The sequence below is a fragment of the Phodopus roborovskii genome, unplaced genomic scaffold, assembly GCF_943737965.1.
Source record: "Phodopus roborovskii unplaced genomic scaffold, PHOROB, whole genome shotgun sequence".
NCBI lineage: Eukaryota > Metazoa > Chordata > Mammalia > Rodentia > Cricetidae > Phodopus > Phodopus roborovskii.
Genome location: NW_026126418.1, coordinates 45,436,451 through 45,453,714, shown reverse-complemented (window position 1 = coordinate 45,453,714; position 17,264 = coordinate 45,436,451).

Below are 17,264 nucleotides of genomic sequence, written 5' to 3'. Positions count from 1 at the left end.
CTAAGACTGGCTTGGTTTGTACCAGGAGCTCATCTCTGAAAGAATTAACTGGAGCCATGGATCCCATTGTGCTAAATGCAGTCACAACAATGCTTGCTTGGGTGTGTGGGCAGAGGGCAGTTTAAGAAATGTTGTTTGCCAAGGTGATTTTGATGACAACAGGCAATCTCTCTCTCTCTCTCTCTCTCTCTCTCTCTCTCTCTCTCTCTCTCTCTCTCTCTCTCTCATACACACACACACACACACACACACAGGCCTGCCTGAAACCTGATGAGTCTGAAATTCAGGCTTGACCACACTGATGTGTGCCATGCCAAGTGCCCTGTAACAAGCTAGGGATGTTTGTGTGAATGAAGTGGATGATACTCTCTGCCTTCAGGAGGTTGATACCTGTACTGGTGAATTCAGTGACTCAGCAGCATTAAAATAACCCCACAGAGCTGGAGAGGTGGCTTGACACTGTTAACAGCCCTCATTCTCCTCCACTGGCCCTGAATTCAATTCCTAGCACCCATACCAGGTAGCTCACAACTGCCTATAACTCAGCTCTGGGACACCTTACATATGATTTAGCTATAATTATGAAACTGATAAAGAGTGTTTCAGTGATTCATCTAAGGTTGTATAAGCACTTAACAAAGGATACTTTTTTAAAGCTTTAAAAATAGTTTTTAGTTATGTATATAAGTTTGTGCCTGAATGAGTTTGTGTGTACCTACCATGTAGATCCAGATGCCTGCAGAGGCTGGAAGAAGATGTTCCATTCCCTGGAACTAAAGATACAGGCAGTTGTGAGCCATCTGATGTGTGTAGATTGGGAACTGAATTAAGGTTCTCTGCTCTTGGCTCTTCCCTGAGCAGTCACTCCAGCCCTGGAGTGGTATGTGGCATGGGCTGACCTCAAACTTACTAAATACCTAAATAGCTGAGGATAACCTTGTTGGTCTTCCTGCATCCACCTCTTAAATGCTGGGATTAGTCATGCATTACCACACTGGTTGGAATAAAACTGTCTTGCAACTAGACTCATCATGTAGCTCAGACTGGCCTTGAACTCTCAATACTCTTACCTCAACTCCTCAAGTGCTAAGATTACAGGTATGGGCCACAGAACCTTGGCTTTTGAATCTAGGCTTTTAATTACTATGAAGTACTGCTTGTAGCCCTGAGGCTTAGAAAGAGGCCCTGACTTCCTTAAAGCACATGAGCCTTAAAAAAGAAAAAAGAAAGAAAGAAAGAAAGAGATAGAGAGAGAAAGAAAGAAAGAAAGAGATAGAGAGAGAAAGAAAGAAAGAAAGAAAGAAAGAAAGAAAGAAAGGAAGGAAGAAAGAGAAAAGAAAGGCCTATAGACTTGTGATTCAGGAAGACACGAGAATGGTTTGTTTTCCAGCCAGATGTAACTCCAAATATTAGAAATGATTAAGTTGTTAACAAAACAAATAAACCAAACAGCATCAACCAAACCTCAACCCTTTTTCTTTCCTGTGTATGCATGCACATGATATGTGTTTGCATGTGTACATCAGGGTACAAATGCATGTATCTGCACATGTGTGGCCCTGGGTTGAGAATTAGGAGTCTTGCTTGATCATGCTCCACTTTATTAGTTGAGGCAGTCTCTCAGTTGAACCCACAGCTTGCAAATGCAGATTAGTTTAACTAGTCAGCTTCTTGCAAGGATGGCCTGTCTGCCCTTCTGAGCACTGGAATACTGGGATTACAGGTGGACCTTCATACCCACCAAGCACTTACATGAGTTCAGGGGATTTAATTTCAGTCCTTATGTTTGTAAAACAAGCACAAACCACTCTATTTACAGTCTAGTTAGAAGCAGTCCCTGACATTACTAGGAGACCAGAAGAGACTGATAGAGATTCACAGAGAGTTGAGGTGACTGTAAATCTTATGTCTTGCCTTCTGTTTTCAAAGGGACCTGGAGGTCATTGAAGGGTAATCAGCGGTGGGTAGCTTCTTAAGCTGCAGAGACAGTTTGATGTGGCTGAAAGCATACAAAAACTGGATGGCAGATACTCTTGGTAGCAATCGCTATAATGTAATAGACAGAAGTCCCTAAGGCATTTTAGAATATCATTTTGACAGGGGTTGGGGAAAATTGTCTTAATCTGCCTTCAGACAGGAAATGTGCTGTTCAGTCTTAGGGTGCAGCTGGTGGGATAGGTGATGACTTCAGAGAGGAACCTGGGGGCTCCCAGCAAGAAAAGGCACAAATAAAACAGGATGTAGATAAACTTTAATAATATAGGAGGAAGAGGGGGAATCACAAGTTCCAAGAAATAAAATTAGAATAATGTCCTACGTTGAAAAAACAGTGATAGATTTTTACATGAAAAGACAAGGAATTATCAACTAAGTTGATACACAAAAGGACTTCAATTGTGTTTGAAATGTTTTGTTTTGTATTCGGTGTGGTGAATACACAAGTGTGCTATTATTTTCTATGACTCATTATTGGTTTTTTGTTTTTTGAGACAGGATCTCAAACTTGTGATCCTCCTGAGTGCTGGGATTACCACCAAGTTTTCTATGCCTACCCCCAGCTGAAATATTTCATTTACAAAATCAGACCAAACATTTTTTAAAATCATTTTGTCTTTCAGGAAACTCGTTTGTAACTTAATTCATTGTTATGAGTAGGAATGTGGAGAAAGGATCTGAGTTCTGGCATCTTCTTCCACTTAGAAGAAGGCACAAGATCTCAGGTCCCTGGGCTCCCATCCTCTTTGTAGTCATGGGAATGCCTCCCTAACCCTACCCCATGCTCCTGTCCCACTCCTTGTTTGCCAGTCTCCCCTTTCCATTAGGGAACTCAATTGCATCCTACAATTTGCCATTGCCTGGGTGGCACTGTAGAGTGGGTGTAGGAGACATTCAATATCCACTAGTGTGTGTCATTGTTCCCGAGTCAACTTTGCTTTTCAAAAACACAATATATGATTAAACAAAATCTCCCCTCTGTTCTGAATAACAGACTAGAGGGTTTTTTTTTTTAATATATATTCAAGAAAATAGTGTACATACTCAGACCACTCAGAGGCTAATCACCTGCTAGGCTGCTGGGAGTTGATAGGGTGGATCCCCACCCCATACCATTTCTGCAAGCACATAATGGTGACATTTTGCACTAAAAAAAAACCCACTAACTTCTCTTCTGTTGTACTTTTGCTGTTATTCAAAAACAGCCAAATGGATGTTATTGAAATCCGGTCCCAAAAAAAGGTTGAAATTGCTCCCCAGCTGGGCCTGAGACCCTGTGTGCCAAATTTCAGCCTAAAGAGAATTCTTATATTTGAGTCACTGTGAGCAGCTGAAAATGCAAGGTTTGGGGTGGAAATGCTAACAGACTCGAAACTATCACTTTGCAAACCGTGTGATTATAACACAATGCAAATCTCCTCTGGAGCAAAGCTCTGGCAAAAGCAACAGAAACAAGACGTCTGGGCCACCAAGTTTTGCCTTTACAAGCTTCTGCTGGGCTGGCAGCAGGCAGGGAGTCCAGGCCTTGACACTGCCATCATTGCCCTGATTGTTCAATGGAGGTTCCATTGGTGAAATCCCATGAAGTAACAGCTAAGCAGGCAGCTCATTCCTTTACAGGGCTCCTTGGAACAGGGGCTTATGGTCACCCTTGCTTGTTCTGGAAGTGTTATTGCCAACACAGTGCTTGATTCCAACCAGACATGAATTGTTTGCCACCTCTAGTCCCATTGGCTTAGTCATACTTGCTCCCATTCCAACTTGGCAAAGATGCCTACGCTGCTTGGCCACTTGCTTCTGTCATCTGGCATTTAAATGTAGGCTGAATCTCTCCTTAGTAACATTCGGGGCCACAAAAATGTTTTGGTTCCAGGCTTCAAATTCTTGCTCCAGGCACGTAGGTAGTAGAAAGTCTACAGGCAGGCCCACTCATGGAACCCTCCGCCACGGTGGAGATACCAGAGCTTCATGGAGGCGTCTCCCCAGGGCACTGGTTCCAGAAGAGTGTCTCACCACTCCTTCCTTAGCATTCAACCCCTCCCATTGGACCAGGATGGAAAAGCAAAACCCCAAAGGTTGGGGCTAATCTGTGCTACTTTGCAGCCAGTCTTGGTTAAGCCAAGGAACTACACCTAATCTCCATTTCCTTATCTATGCAATAGAAATAGTACCTTTCTCTTTTCCACATATAAATACCACACAAATGTGAAAGAAAGCATGCTGTAAATTGCAATGTACTGTGATCATGTTAGGAACACATTAAACCACGATTTCATATTTAAGAGATCACCAGAAATGTACAAATTGTCATCTGATTCAAGATGCCAGTCAAGCAGGGCATAGTGATGCATCCTTTGATCCCAATCCTGGCGAGCTGGAGGCAGACAAAGCTCTGTGAGTCCAGGCTAGCAACATAGTGAGTCCCAGACTAGTCAGGGTTACATCGTGAGACTCTGTGGTAGTTTAAATGAGATACTGCACCTACAAGCTCAGGCGCTTAAACACTTGGTTCCCACTTGGTGGTGCTGTATGGAAAGGTACAGCCTTGCTGTAGGAAATGCCTTGCTCGGGGAGGGCTTTGAGACTGGTCACTGTGAAAGGCACATGGTAAACAATGACTGGATCTCTGACTTTAAGGAGAATAGTACCAAACATACAATGGAGTGAGACAGTTCCGTTGTAGAGATAAGTCTTGAAAGCTAGAGAAAGGGCAACTTCTGCATGCATGGTGTGTGTGAGACATTCTGTTGTCTCTCTATATAGTCTTTCTTTCAAGTGTTATTGTTTGTTTGGGAATGCCTCAGCGAAATACTTCAGACCGGGAAATTTGTAAGCAGTGTACAGATATGTCTTACAGTTTTAGTAGCTGGGAATCCTAGGGTCAAGAACCCAGCAAATTTGAAGCTTGGGCTGAGCTTGCTGTCTGCTTCATGAAATGGTGCCCTCTTGTTGTTTCCTCACATGGTAGAGGTGGCAGGTAAGCACCCTCTGCCTTCTTTAGTAACAAGAACTAATTCCGTCTAGGAGGGTAAAGCCCTCATAACCAAATCACCTTTAACAGTAGCCACATCTTCACACTATCATATTAGGATTAGGGTTCAATGTGTGAATCATGGGAAATGCCTACCTGCAGGCTGTAGTAAAGGGAATTTAACTTCCATGCATTAATGGGTTATCTAGTCCTAAGACTCAGCCTTCCTTTCTCTGCTGTCTGCAGGTTCTCTAAGCTTGGCTGTGCCAGTATTTTCTTCTAGAAAAATTGACCAAAGAGGGGCACTTACTCAAATCAGTCCAACCGACATTCTTCTGTGAGACACTGAAAGTGGAGGGCAGGAGAAAGAAGAATACCAGGGGACTTTTTTCGGTGACTTTGTAGCATGACCTTCAGGGAGGATGTCTGTAAGAAATGCCAGGGAAGTGACACTGGTCATGAGAAGGGACCTAATGGTATTGTTTGGATCTGTGACAATGCCAAGGCAAATGCTTTTGTCCTGTCTATACAAGTTTGGTTTGGGTGTCCTTTGACTTGAATTAGGAGCCTTAAATCTTACTGATTAAGATTTCAGTTATATTTCTTTTTTCTTTCCTTTCGTTTTGTTTTGTTTGTTTGTTTGTTTTCTTTCTTTCTTTTTGTTTTTTGTTTTTCAAGACAGGGTTTCTCTGTGTAGCTTTGGAGCCTGTCCTGGAACTCACTCTGTAGACCAGGCTGGCCTTGAGCTCACAAAGATCCACCTGCCCATGCCTCCTTGTGTTGGAATTAGAGGCCTGTGCCACCACCACCCAGTGAGGTATATTTCTTTTACTGGGTAGGATTTTGTCATCCCCAAGGAAGAAGGTAGATTATTCTGAACAAGCAGAGCTCCTTGAATGGAAGCCTTGAGAAAGCTGGTGAGTTTGGGAGAGGCTGAGAAAGTAATTTAAAGAGAGCAACTGTGAAAGAAATAAGGTGGAACTAAGCTAGATTAGGTGGGAAATTGAGTGAAAGGGCAGTATGGGAGTTTCTCAGACATAGGTAAGAGTCAAAGCTTGGTTAGAAGGAAACAATGTCTCTAAAAATAGAAGAAAGCCATACCTATTTAATCTCAATATTGTAATGTCTGTTATATTCTTGTATGGTTACCATGTCAAGTTCTCACAGATGAAGTGATTTTAATACAAGATATCTAATCTACTTTGCCATAATGCTGAATGCAAGACACTAGAAATTTACTTTTTAAGCAGGTTCCTTGTGAGACTGCCCTGCCTGTAGATGGCAGTCTCAGTGCATTTGCCCATAGTCTTACTTTCATGCAATACAGGGAACATGCTTTCTCTTCTTCCAAGGACACCAATCAAGTGCCATCCTTATGACCTCTCTAAATACAGCCACAGTGGCTGTTGTCATAGAACCAGTCACAGTTAAAAGAAGGATATAGAACAGGGTGGTGATGGCACTTACCTTTAATACAGCACTCAGAGGGCAGAGGCAGACAGATCTAAGTTTGAGATCAGCTTAATCTACAGAGCGAGTTCCAGGACAGTCAGAGCTATACTGCGAAACCATGTCTTGAAAGACAAAACAAAACATCCACAAAGTAGGGCATAGAGAAATCAACTTCAACTGACTAGGACACTCTCTTCCTGCTGGCTAGCTTACAAAGTGTCAACAGGTACTATGAAGACTACTGGGGCAGAAAATAAATCAATGTTTCACCCAATGTTGGATGTTGCCTAACAGTATGTTTCACAGTGCAATAGTGACTTGACAGTTATAAGAGAAACCAACTACTCTCTGATTGGAGATAAAACCTATCCCGCAGGTGGAGTTTCATGCCTGGTACTATAATTCTGGTCAAAACCAAATACAGGGGAGATCATAGGCTCCAAGGAGGAGCTGACTGTTGTTATTTTGCTAAAGGGTCATGCTACCAAACCACTTTCTAATTTGTATGATTGTACCTACAGATTTGTGCCACTCAGTTTTGGCCAGAGAAGCTTCATTTTGCAATGGGTAGTAGTTAATTCCAAGACTTGTAATTGGTGAAGATGCTGAATATAAGTAGCTCTGGGTGCCCATTTGTGAATGGGGATTCTATATGAACCTGCTCCAGCCCTGGGCTCAGGGAGCCATGGATGATGGGGCAGCTGGAGAGGAAGAACTGTGAAATTCTGACTTGGGGACATGATATGGCTGTTACACACATCACTTCAAAGCAGTTGTAGATACCTACACAAGATCATGAAATATTAAATATTCTTTATCAATTAAAATTCAGGAGTCAAACATCAGGGCAATAACCTGAAGGATTAGAGAAGTAGAGAAACTACCTGTTCTCTCCTGCCTGCTCTGGTTTTTCCTCCAAAAGGGACAAGACCCCTCTCTGTCCCACCTTCCTACTTCCTGTCCTATCTTTCTACAGCCTTCCAAAACCTCTGTGGTTAATTTTAGTTGGCTAGTGGCTAACTCAACCCTCTGATTCCAAGCAAGCTTTATTTGCCAGAACACTGGAAATCAAAAAATCACACAACAAGATCAAGCCAGTCAAACTTCCAGCATGGGTCAGAGAAGGGACCCCCTATGTACCACCCGTTGCAAGGAGCTATTGGCAGGTGATGGCTGCTAAGGGATGGGAGTCATCTCCCTTTAAGGACACAGTAACTGGTGGGTTCCCTATGCCCCAGTGGATGGGTTCCACACCCACACACATACAGGAACCACTAATTTGGCTCAAGAAGTTATTAATAATGAAAAAGAAGGCCATGAAGTTGAGGGGATAATGGAGTGGAGAACAATTGAGGGAAATGGTGGTAGATGTATATGATGTATAAATGTATGGACTTTTCAAAGAATAAATAAAAATAAAATTTGAGAACTAAGAGCGGTGGGAAATGGTGGTGATGGTAACAGACACACAAATTAGTGAGCATACAAACAGCACAGATACTTAACAGAATGGAGCAAAATGTAGTCCTTTTGAAACTTTCATATTCAGCACCGAGAAATTCCATCTAAATTGTAATGTCTTTTCTTACTGAGCACCAAGAAACATCAAAAATCATGGTTACTGTTTCTTTTGTTTTGTTTTTTTGAAACAGAGACTTGCCTGGCCTGAGATGTCCTCAAACTCACTATGTCACCAAGGATGACCTTGGTCTTTAGGGAATGAACTCAACACTTCATGAATAATGGGCATGAACTCTACTAACTGAGCTATATCCCCTGTACACACACACACACACACACACACACACACACACACACACACACACACCACAAAAAAACACTTTTTAAAAAACATTTTATGTGTATAGGTGTTTCAGTTGCTTATATCTGAGGACATGGCTCTAGAAGCATGGAAAAGGATGCCAGATGCCCCAGGATGGAGTTAACAGATGGTTGTGAGCAAACATGTGGGTGAACACAGGTCCTTTGTAAGAGCAGCCAGTGCTCATAACTGCTGAGCCATTTCTCCATTCTCTCATATGATTTTTAAAGAGTAAATCAGTTGGGGACATCAAAATATCCATTAAAAAGAGAGGAAAAACTAAATTTTGGTTCCTTTATATAATTAGTTCAAGGCAGCCATGGAAGTAAAAATCAAAACAAAGCAAAACAAAAAAACTAGACATGTATCAGGAAATCTCAAAGACTATAATGTTGGGGGGGAGGGTCAAACAAATGAGAAGCACATAGAGCATGACAATACTGTGCTCCCCAGCTTGTTCAAAGCTGCTGGTCTTGTTTATTCTAGCTCCTGCTCATTGGATTTGCATGGTAGCTGGGAATGACCACAGTGAGAGTACTTACACCATGGAAATTGGCAGATGATTTAAATTAAGTCCTTTCCCTTCCCCTGGAGAAATTAATTGTTAATTGTTTACTAGGGCATCATTTGATAACATTTTAATGAACAGGAAAATATTTTAAAGCTATAACATACCATAGAATTCATATCAGATAATTCTGGGTTGTTGTTTTGTTGGTTGTGGTATGAGGAATTGAACCTTGAACCTTGTGCATACATACTAAGTAAGTACTCTACCACTATATTCTCAGCTCTCTTTTTTTACTATATATTTTTATATGAGGTCTCATTAAATCCCATAGGATGGCTTTGAATCACTTTGTAGGCAAGGTGTCAAACTGGGACTCCTCCTGACTCGACCTCCTGAGTCAGATTGTTAACCTGAGCCATAGAGCCTGGCTGGTATATCAGCCACACTGGGGCTCCCAGATGAATGTCTTTCATCCATGCAGTAGGTTCCACATTTGCTTCTATGGTTCTCCAAGGAGCATATAGACTCGAGGATGTGTAAGGAAACTACCATGGCTAGCTCCATCATTTGGGGCAACTAGCCAACTCAATCTCAGCTCTTTGGGCTGCTCTGAAGGCAGACATTGCCTTTGGTTAGAGGAAATAACATGGGAGATGTGGTTCAAGTATCTAATTAGTGTGGGTCCATAAAGAACCCGCATACTAAGTCAGGTGTGTTACTGAACACCTTTAATCCCAGCACTCAGGAGGCAGAGGCAGAGTTTGAGGCCAACCTGGCCTATAGAGTGAGTTCCAGAACAGTCAAGGCTACACAGAGAAACCCTGTCTTGAAAAAAACAACAGAACAGAACCCATGTTCTCAAAAGTAGGAAGTGCTGGGAACAGGCCTGTAGCTAACCAGGTCAGCAGAAGCTTGGAACAGATGCCTTTGTTCTAGCAGAAAGGTCAAGCTGCCCTTCTGCTGGAGTCTCTGTGATGTTTTCATTTCTGGGTTAGGTGATAGAAAATACCCAGTTTTCAAGTATTATTTCCTCTTTGGGCAACTTAACAGGCATCTATGGGCTGATCTCATTTGGTGACTCTACCTGTCCCCCCACCCCTCACCTCACCCCAACACACTGGTTATTACTTGGAGTATGCTGTCCAAGAGATCTCTTCTTGCCTGCCCTGTTCTCATCTGCTGCTGTGCTGCTTCGTATGAAATCTGCATCCCTGCACAGGAGCACAGTATGTCTCTCTTCTCAGATGAGCCTTCATTTCCTTCACTTCCAGTGTGCCCAATTCTCCAGCTCCAGTGTTGTGGTCCTTCAAAACAAAGCTCTGTGATATGGAACATTATGTCAGTCCTGAAAAGAGGCCAGGATAGATGTTAAGGGGCTGTTTAATAGAGGGAAAAGGGGTGAGGCAGTAAGGGTGAGGAGGTAACTGTACCAACCTTTTCTTATGAGGCACCCTCTCTTTTACTCATCTTTCCTCTTTCAAGCTATCTGTTAACACCCATGCAGGTTTCACCTATCTGCAAAGGAACAAGGCAAAAAAATGGCCCGCAAGACACCAAAGACAGATAGTAGCAAAAAGCACAAATGAATACTATTGAGTTTTACCCAGTGTCTTTTGCTGGAAATCACACATCCAATACACAAGAATGCATAGAAAACAGGGGCCTGGAGTAACCCAAGCTCCTGGTGCCTATTCTTTCCCATCGGCTATAACCCTCTTTTCCCCTCATGTGTGTCTGTCTCTCTGTCTATGTGTCCTGGTCCTACCTTGGTCTGGAGTTTTCTGAATGGTTGTCAGTAGCTGGCTAGTTCCTGTGTGTGAAGCCCTGAATTCTGCTTTGAATACAACTACAGTAGGTTCCACTAATTAATTAAATTGTACTTCATAGACTTGGAGTCAAGTCTCTTGAATACAAGATGCAAATTTATGCAACATATGCAAATCACTCATGTTCTCAAATTCCATGAACAAAATCTGGTAGCCTTGAGATAAAAAGCCCCTGCCAAGCATCATCTCTCCTAATTATTGCTTAATTTCCCCCCTTTAACATGGAACTAACACTTTCAGGCTTGGCAGAAACTGGAAGACACACAGCAAAAGCTGGTTACTACTCAGGAAGTTCCTTAAGGGCTAAGACCCTGCAATCTATTTATTTTATGTTCCCCCAAAGCTCCTAATGTGCTATGAGAACACACAGTCTTGCACAGGGTACTCTACTAAACTTGGCTACAAAATTATTGAGTATTCAGATAAACAAAAATTGAAGGCCCCACAAGCTTTTCAAAGCACAGTGTTGAGACCAGAATGCAGGAAATGTACCCCACACTGTGTAATACATATGCCTATTTCATTCTTACTTTAAAATTATTCCATACTGAATTAAAAAAATATTCAAATAACTCTTCAGTTAGGCAAGCCATGTTTCAAATATCTAATAGCTACATGTGGTTACTAATGTCTTTATTAGGTGGTGATATATAAAAATGCTCCCATCATCATGGGTTGCATATTGGACCGAATTGATCCTGTGTCTTGCTCCTTCAGGTTTGAGCACCAAGAGACACAGAATCCCAACCCTATTCCCTCTCTCTCATTCTTGCTGAGGCTGGCTTCAAATTCCTGGCATCAGGCAATCATTTGCTTCAGCCTCCCCAGTAGCTGAGGCTACAGGCTTTGGCCATGATGCTCAGCCAGAATTCCATTTGAAAGCATACTTGAAAGAGTCAGTCTAGTATGGTCATGAGGACTTCCAAAGGCAGGACATTCTTGTTGAGTTTTTAGTGGTAGTACCATTGTCCATCATCAGCTACAGATCAGTTAGACACAGGAACCCAACAGATGAAAGCTAAAGAAAGGTCAGATCCATTTCCAGTAAACATAGGCTGGAGTACAGTGTGGACCCTGACTTCCCATTGTGTCTTCCTATTGTCCCCAACCTAACAGAATGTATGTGACATAGTCACAAATAGAGAAACAAGACAAATGACTCTTGACCACTGTGCAAAGTTAAGGGAGTGCATTTTATCTGTTACTTAGACAAGGGAGGCACCCCCACTGAGAGAGAAGGAAGGGAATGTCCTCAGTATCTCTACCCTCACAACCACCTATGAAAGGGGCCTTCCTTCTCTCAGTGTTGTCTACTCAGCATCCATCCCCACTGCTTTCTTACCTTCAAGCAGAACCCAAATGTTACATACAGAAGTCCTCTACTCTTCCATACTGCCCAAACACTCAGGAAGTCAACCAAATCTTCAACTCAAGGCAATTACCTTAATGGCAATCTCTTTGCAAGTGACTGGACAGGTTGCACCAATTAGGCGCTTAGCCAATCTGTGCCCTGCATTACTTTACAGCTAAGAACTACCTTAATAAACTTGGTGTCAATCCTGTTGTTTGAAGGTTGAAGGGAAGATGGTCTTGTTGTGAAGTGCAATTCTCTTTCCTCAGCCTCCTAAATGTTGAGATTATAATCATGTGTCATGCCTAACAGTTGACTTTCACCAAGTTCTGGTAATTAAAACCCCTGACATACTTTTATGCACATTGTTGCCAAGGCTGTTTTTCTCCACCCAGTATCCTGCAATTGTGTGGTAGAGAGAGCTGTTCTTTTTAAACTTTTAACCTAAATAAGGTGATATTTAACGTTGTTCAATTGTATCTAGGAGATACCACCAGTAATTGTATCTAGGAGATACCACCAGTCTTAGGGTGCCCTGAGTGTAAATGTTGTTTTGTTTGCTTATTTTCCTCCTTGTGGTGCTAGTGGTTGAACTCAGGGCTTTGTATAAGCCAAGCAAGTATCCTGCCACTCATCTACATCCCAGACCTCGCTACAAATTTTTAAGATAAGTGCCATGTAGGCCTCTGATTTTATAGGTAGCTGAGGATGACTTTGAACTCCTAATCCTCCTGTCTGTATAACTCAAGCACTAGGAGTACAGGCAGGTATCCCTACAACCAGTTTAGTTGGAATCTGTTAAAATTTTGTTCCATCATTTATTGTATCAGTTGTCATTCTCATTTTTGTATCAATCTCAAAGGAACACACACACACACACACACACACACACTCCTTCCATATTTTCTATGCATTAGATGACAACATTTGACTAAAGAGTACCAAGAATAGAAAACTCCAGGTTATGTCACTGCTAGAAGCAATCCTGTACCCACCTCCATGTATTTCAAGTTTGACCCATCATAACTTCTACCTTTTCAAAAATGTCAGAATTGTAACTTCTGCCACTTATAAGGTACTCCTTCCACCAGAAACTGTGCTTAATGGAGAGTGAATTTTGGAGAAGGGAATGGCTAAAAATGCCCCAGCAAAGTCTCACAGTATTCTTTGCGATTTTCTCTGTCTACCAGGCACCAGGCTTCCCCTGAGACTGAGGCCATTTGTGTCCCACTGTGCCTGTGACTGGAGACAGAGAAAATATTAGGGGCCAGACTGTGGACACAGAAGAAGTTAACTGCCCCTCAGTTTTGGAAAACCAAAGAGGAGGGATTTTTTTTTTCTATTCGGCTAACACCCATGTTTATTTATCCATTACATCAGAAGATAGACAGTGAAGAGCAATTTGTCATTAGTTGACACTTCCTAGAGCACTGTCTTAATCAACATGCTCAGTTTGATTGTTCAACAGCTTCAGCTCTATCAAAATATGTTATTATTGAGACCTTCAGTATATTCCAGATAAAGCAGTTCTATGACAGTTGTCTCACATGCCTGTTTAATGGTCCAAGGAAAGGAAGAAAGGAAATGAGCTAGACTCATTTGGCTCAAAAGTATGGCTTATTTTGAACAAATTCTTCATACTATTAAATGGTTACATTCCTTTTAGAAAATTATCAATTATCTGTTGATTAGAAAACTCTAGATGAGTACTGAAAAGAATTGATATCTGATTTACACATTTGCAGTTTCCACTATTCCTACTTATGTCCCATCCTTTTTAGAAATCTGATTCTGTTTCATTTTTTAAAAAATAAAGGATCCAGTGTGCCTGTGTGCGTGCATGTGTGTATGTCTGCTTGAGCCACAGCAGGTGTGTGGATGTCAAGAGACAACATTTTGGGAGTTGGTTCTCTTCTACATTGTTTTTGAAGCAAGATCTCTCCAGTTTATTTCTGCAACTGCACCGCGTTTTCATCATCCCAGCCTGTTTTCCCATCCCTATCTTCCCTTTCCCTATAGCAGTGCTTGGTCTGTGATTACAGACCCAAGAAATGACATCTGGCTCTTATGTAGGTTGAGGGGCCAACTTGGGTCATTAGGCCTCTTGCCTACTCCTTTGAAGAAACTCCTCTGAACTCCAATTTTTCTTAATGTCCTACTTTGCTTTCTGTTCCTGTGATAGACACCATTACTAGGAATCAACATGAAGAGGAAAGGATTTATTTGGCTCACAGGTTGTATGATAACCTATCATAAGGGGAAGCAAGGCCAAAACTCAAGTAGAAACCGTGGAGGAATGTTATTTACTGGACTACTATCCATGGCTTTTCCAGTTTGTTTTCTTATACAGCCCAAGACTACCTGCCCAGAGGTAGCAGCACCCATAGTGGACTTTGTCCTCTTATATCAATCATTAATCAATAACTAACAAAATGCCCCCCACACACTCATACAGGACAATTATAGAGGCAGTCCTTCAAACTTCATAGATGAACAACCAATGCAACTGAAACACAAAAGCATCACTATTAGGCCAGGTGGTGGTGGTGCATTCCTTTAATGCCAGAACACAATAGGCAGAGGAAGGCAGAGCTCTGAGTACAAGGCCAATCAGGTCTACAGAGAAAGTTCCAGGACAGCCAGGACTACACAGAGAAACCCTGCCTTAAAAAACAATCAAACAAACAGAATCACTATTAAACCACAGTCTTTTTTTCTTGTTTATCCCCAAGCCCCCATGCCAGTATCACAACATTAAATATACTGTAATTCTAGAGGTACCACAGTCTAAAATTTTCAATATTTAAAAGTTTCATCTCTCTTCAAAAGTATAAAGTCTTTTAACTGTGGGCTTCTGGGGGGAAAAGTTACATACTTTCTTCTTCCAAGAGGGAAGAACTAGGGCAGAGTGACAAAAACAATCGAAGCAAAACCAGTATCTATAGATGTCAAACATCCTGTAGCTCATTGTCAATCATCTGGGGATCGTGCTCTTCTGGGCTCCAAAGCTCTTGGGCATCTCCATTCCTATGACCCTGCGAACCACAGCTTGTCTGGCAGTCTCAGGCCAGCTCTACCCTACCTGATGCTGTATGTGGTGGTCAGCCCATGGTCTTGGCATCTCCAATCTGCTGGAGTTTCTACTACAGCTGAAGTTGCACTTCACCAGAGGCTTCAGGTGCTCACCATGACCCATTCAATTCTATAGCTTTCATGCTGCCAAGCCAGGACCATGTGGGAGACTCTTTAACATGTCACCAAGTTCAGCTTGTGACTTGAGATAGAGCCTTGGCCCCCCTCTGTACCATATCTTCTGTGTGCTGGCCCTAAGGAAACACTTCTCAGAAGATTTAACGATGGTGGACTAACCTGTTGGTTAGTTGGTGGATTGCTTCCTGTTGTGGTAAAATGGAACTTGATTTTCCTTGAGCCTCACATCATGTGTCTCTCAAGGTCCTAAGACTTGAACTTACAAAAAGTACCAGAGGAATGCTTACTAAATCTCTCCAATACCGGGCAACTAAAACAAACCATGGCATTGATAGCTTAAACTTTTCAACTATCTGGGAGAGATTTGGAGACAGGTGGTAGGAAATTATTCACCACAATCCTGAAGTACTTGACTTTTAACCACTGTTCCTTCAAGGAACATGATTAAGCCCAGCCTAGCAACCTACCAGCTCCATTTCAGCTGTGTACTTTGTGGACTTCCCATTGATCTCAATGGAGTGAGGATGGCTTATCTCATGATGAAAATGATGCTGAAAAGGTTATCTCCTAATACAATGAAAAAGAAAGCATTTTGAAGAAGCTGACCATGGTAGCACACACCTGTAATCAGAGAGACTGGATGCAAAGCAGGAGGATTTGGAGTTCTAAAATAACATTCTCAAATCTTTTAATTTCTGGTAGTCTTGAGTCAAATGCTCATGATTACCAGGTAATCCATGGGCTTGAGCAACATGATGACTTGAAGATCTGCACTGTAGACTGTGTGTGTGTGTGTGTGTTAGTAAACATTTTTGTTGTATATATTAATTATGTACTGGCTAGTTTCATGTCATTTTGACACAGGATAGAGTCATTGGAGAGGAGGAAGCCTTAATTGAGAAAATGTCTCCATAAGATTGGGCTAAAGCAAGCCTATATGGCATTTTCTTAATTAGTGATAGATGTGAAAGGCACAGCCCATTGTGGGTGGGGCCACTCCTAGCTAGTGGTCCTTGTTCTATAAGAAAGAAGGCTGATCAAGCTATGAGGAGCAAACCAGTAAGCAGCACCTCTCCACGGCCTCTGCATTAGCTCCTGCCTCAGGTTCCTGCCCTATTTGAGCTCCTATCCTGAGTTTGATGGTGAACTGTGATGTGGTTGTGTGAGCCAAACAAACCCTTTCTTCCCCAATTTATTTTGCTAATCACTGCTCATCACAGCAAAGTAAACCTGACTAAGACAAACCGTTTCTCCCATTTGGCTAAGCCTGAAGCTGTCTGAGATAACCTGGCTTATCTTCTGTGGGAAGATGAGGTTGTTAGCAAACTTAATCTGTGAGCCCAAGAGAAACAAAGAAGGGGCTTAATTCTCCCCTGAGACAAGAGTTTGATGAGCCAGACATGCCCCTTCTACAAAATGCCTTCCTACCATGCTTTTCTAGGCTTCTGTTGACTATGTTTGGTCAATAAATAGAAGAGAAAAAAATGTGGCCTCAAGAAAAGTACTTTCACAAAGACTGCCAAGCTTCATCATTGGCTATTTTTTTTCCTCCTGTTATATTTGCTTTCTGTCAATACCTTTGGATCCACATGGAGGGATAAAATTGACCCTGAATCACTAACTATGTCTGAAGTCATGCCTACCATTTTGAGGTCTGGCCATTAAAGAGAGCCTCAGGTATGCACTTCCAACCCCTTTTCAGACCCAGTGCAGGGGAAAATGGGTTCCACAGCCCTGACGAGGCAAGAACCTAAGAGGAAAGGGCCCAGATACCCTGAGTGACTGCCTGGAGCAAAGCTAGTTCTGAGATGGCCTTTTGAGCAGTAGCCACAATGTCTGTGAGAAAGGCAAACACTTCCTGTCCTAAGACAATGCAGCTTTAGGGTTTCTGTTTGTTTTCCTTTGTGTAGATCCACTCCCAGAGGCTTTTGGGAGGATGGAGGACATCTGGGTAATAGCTGAGAAAGAATCCCTCATGAGTTCACTGGGACCCGGATGTTCCTGAGGCATATGATTGGTATCCATCTGGAAAAGAGCCAAGTCAAGGACTTCTGGCTTCTCTGCTTCTACAGCACCAGAGCAAGTCCTTGCCAGACTAGGCTGTGCAAGGCCAGCATCCCTGGGAG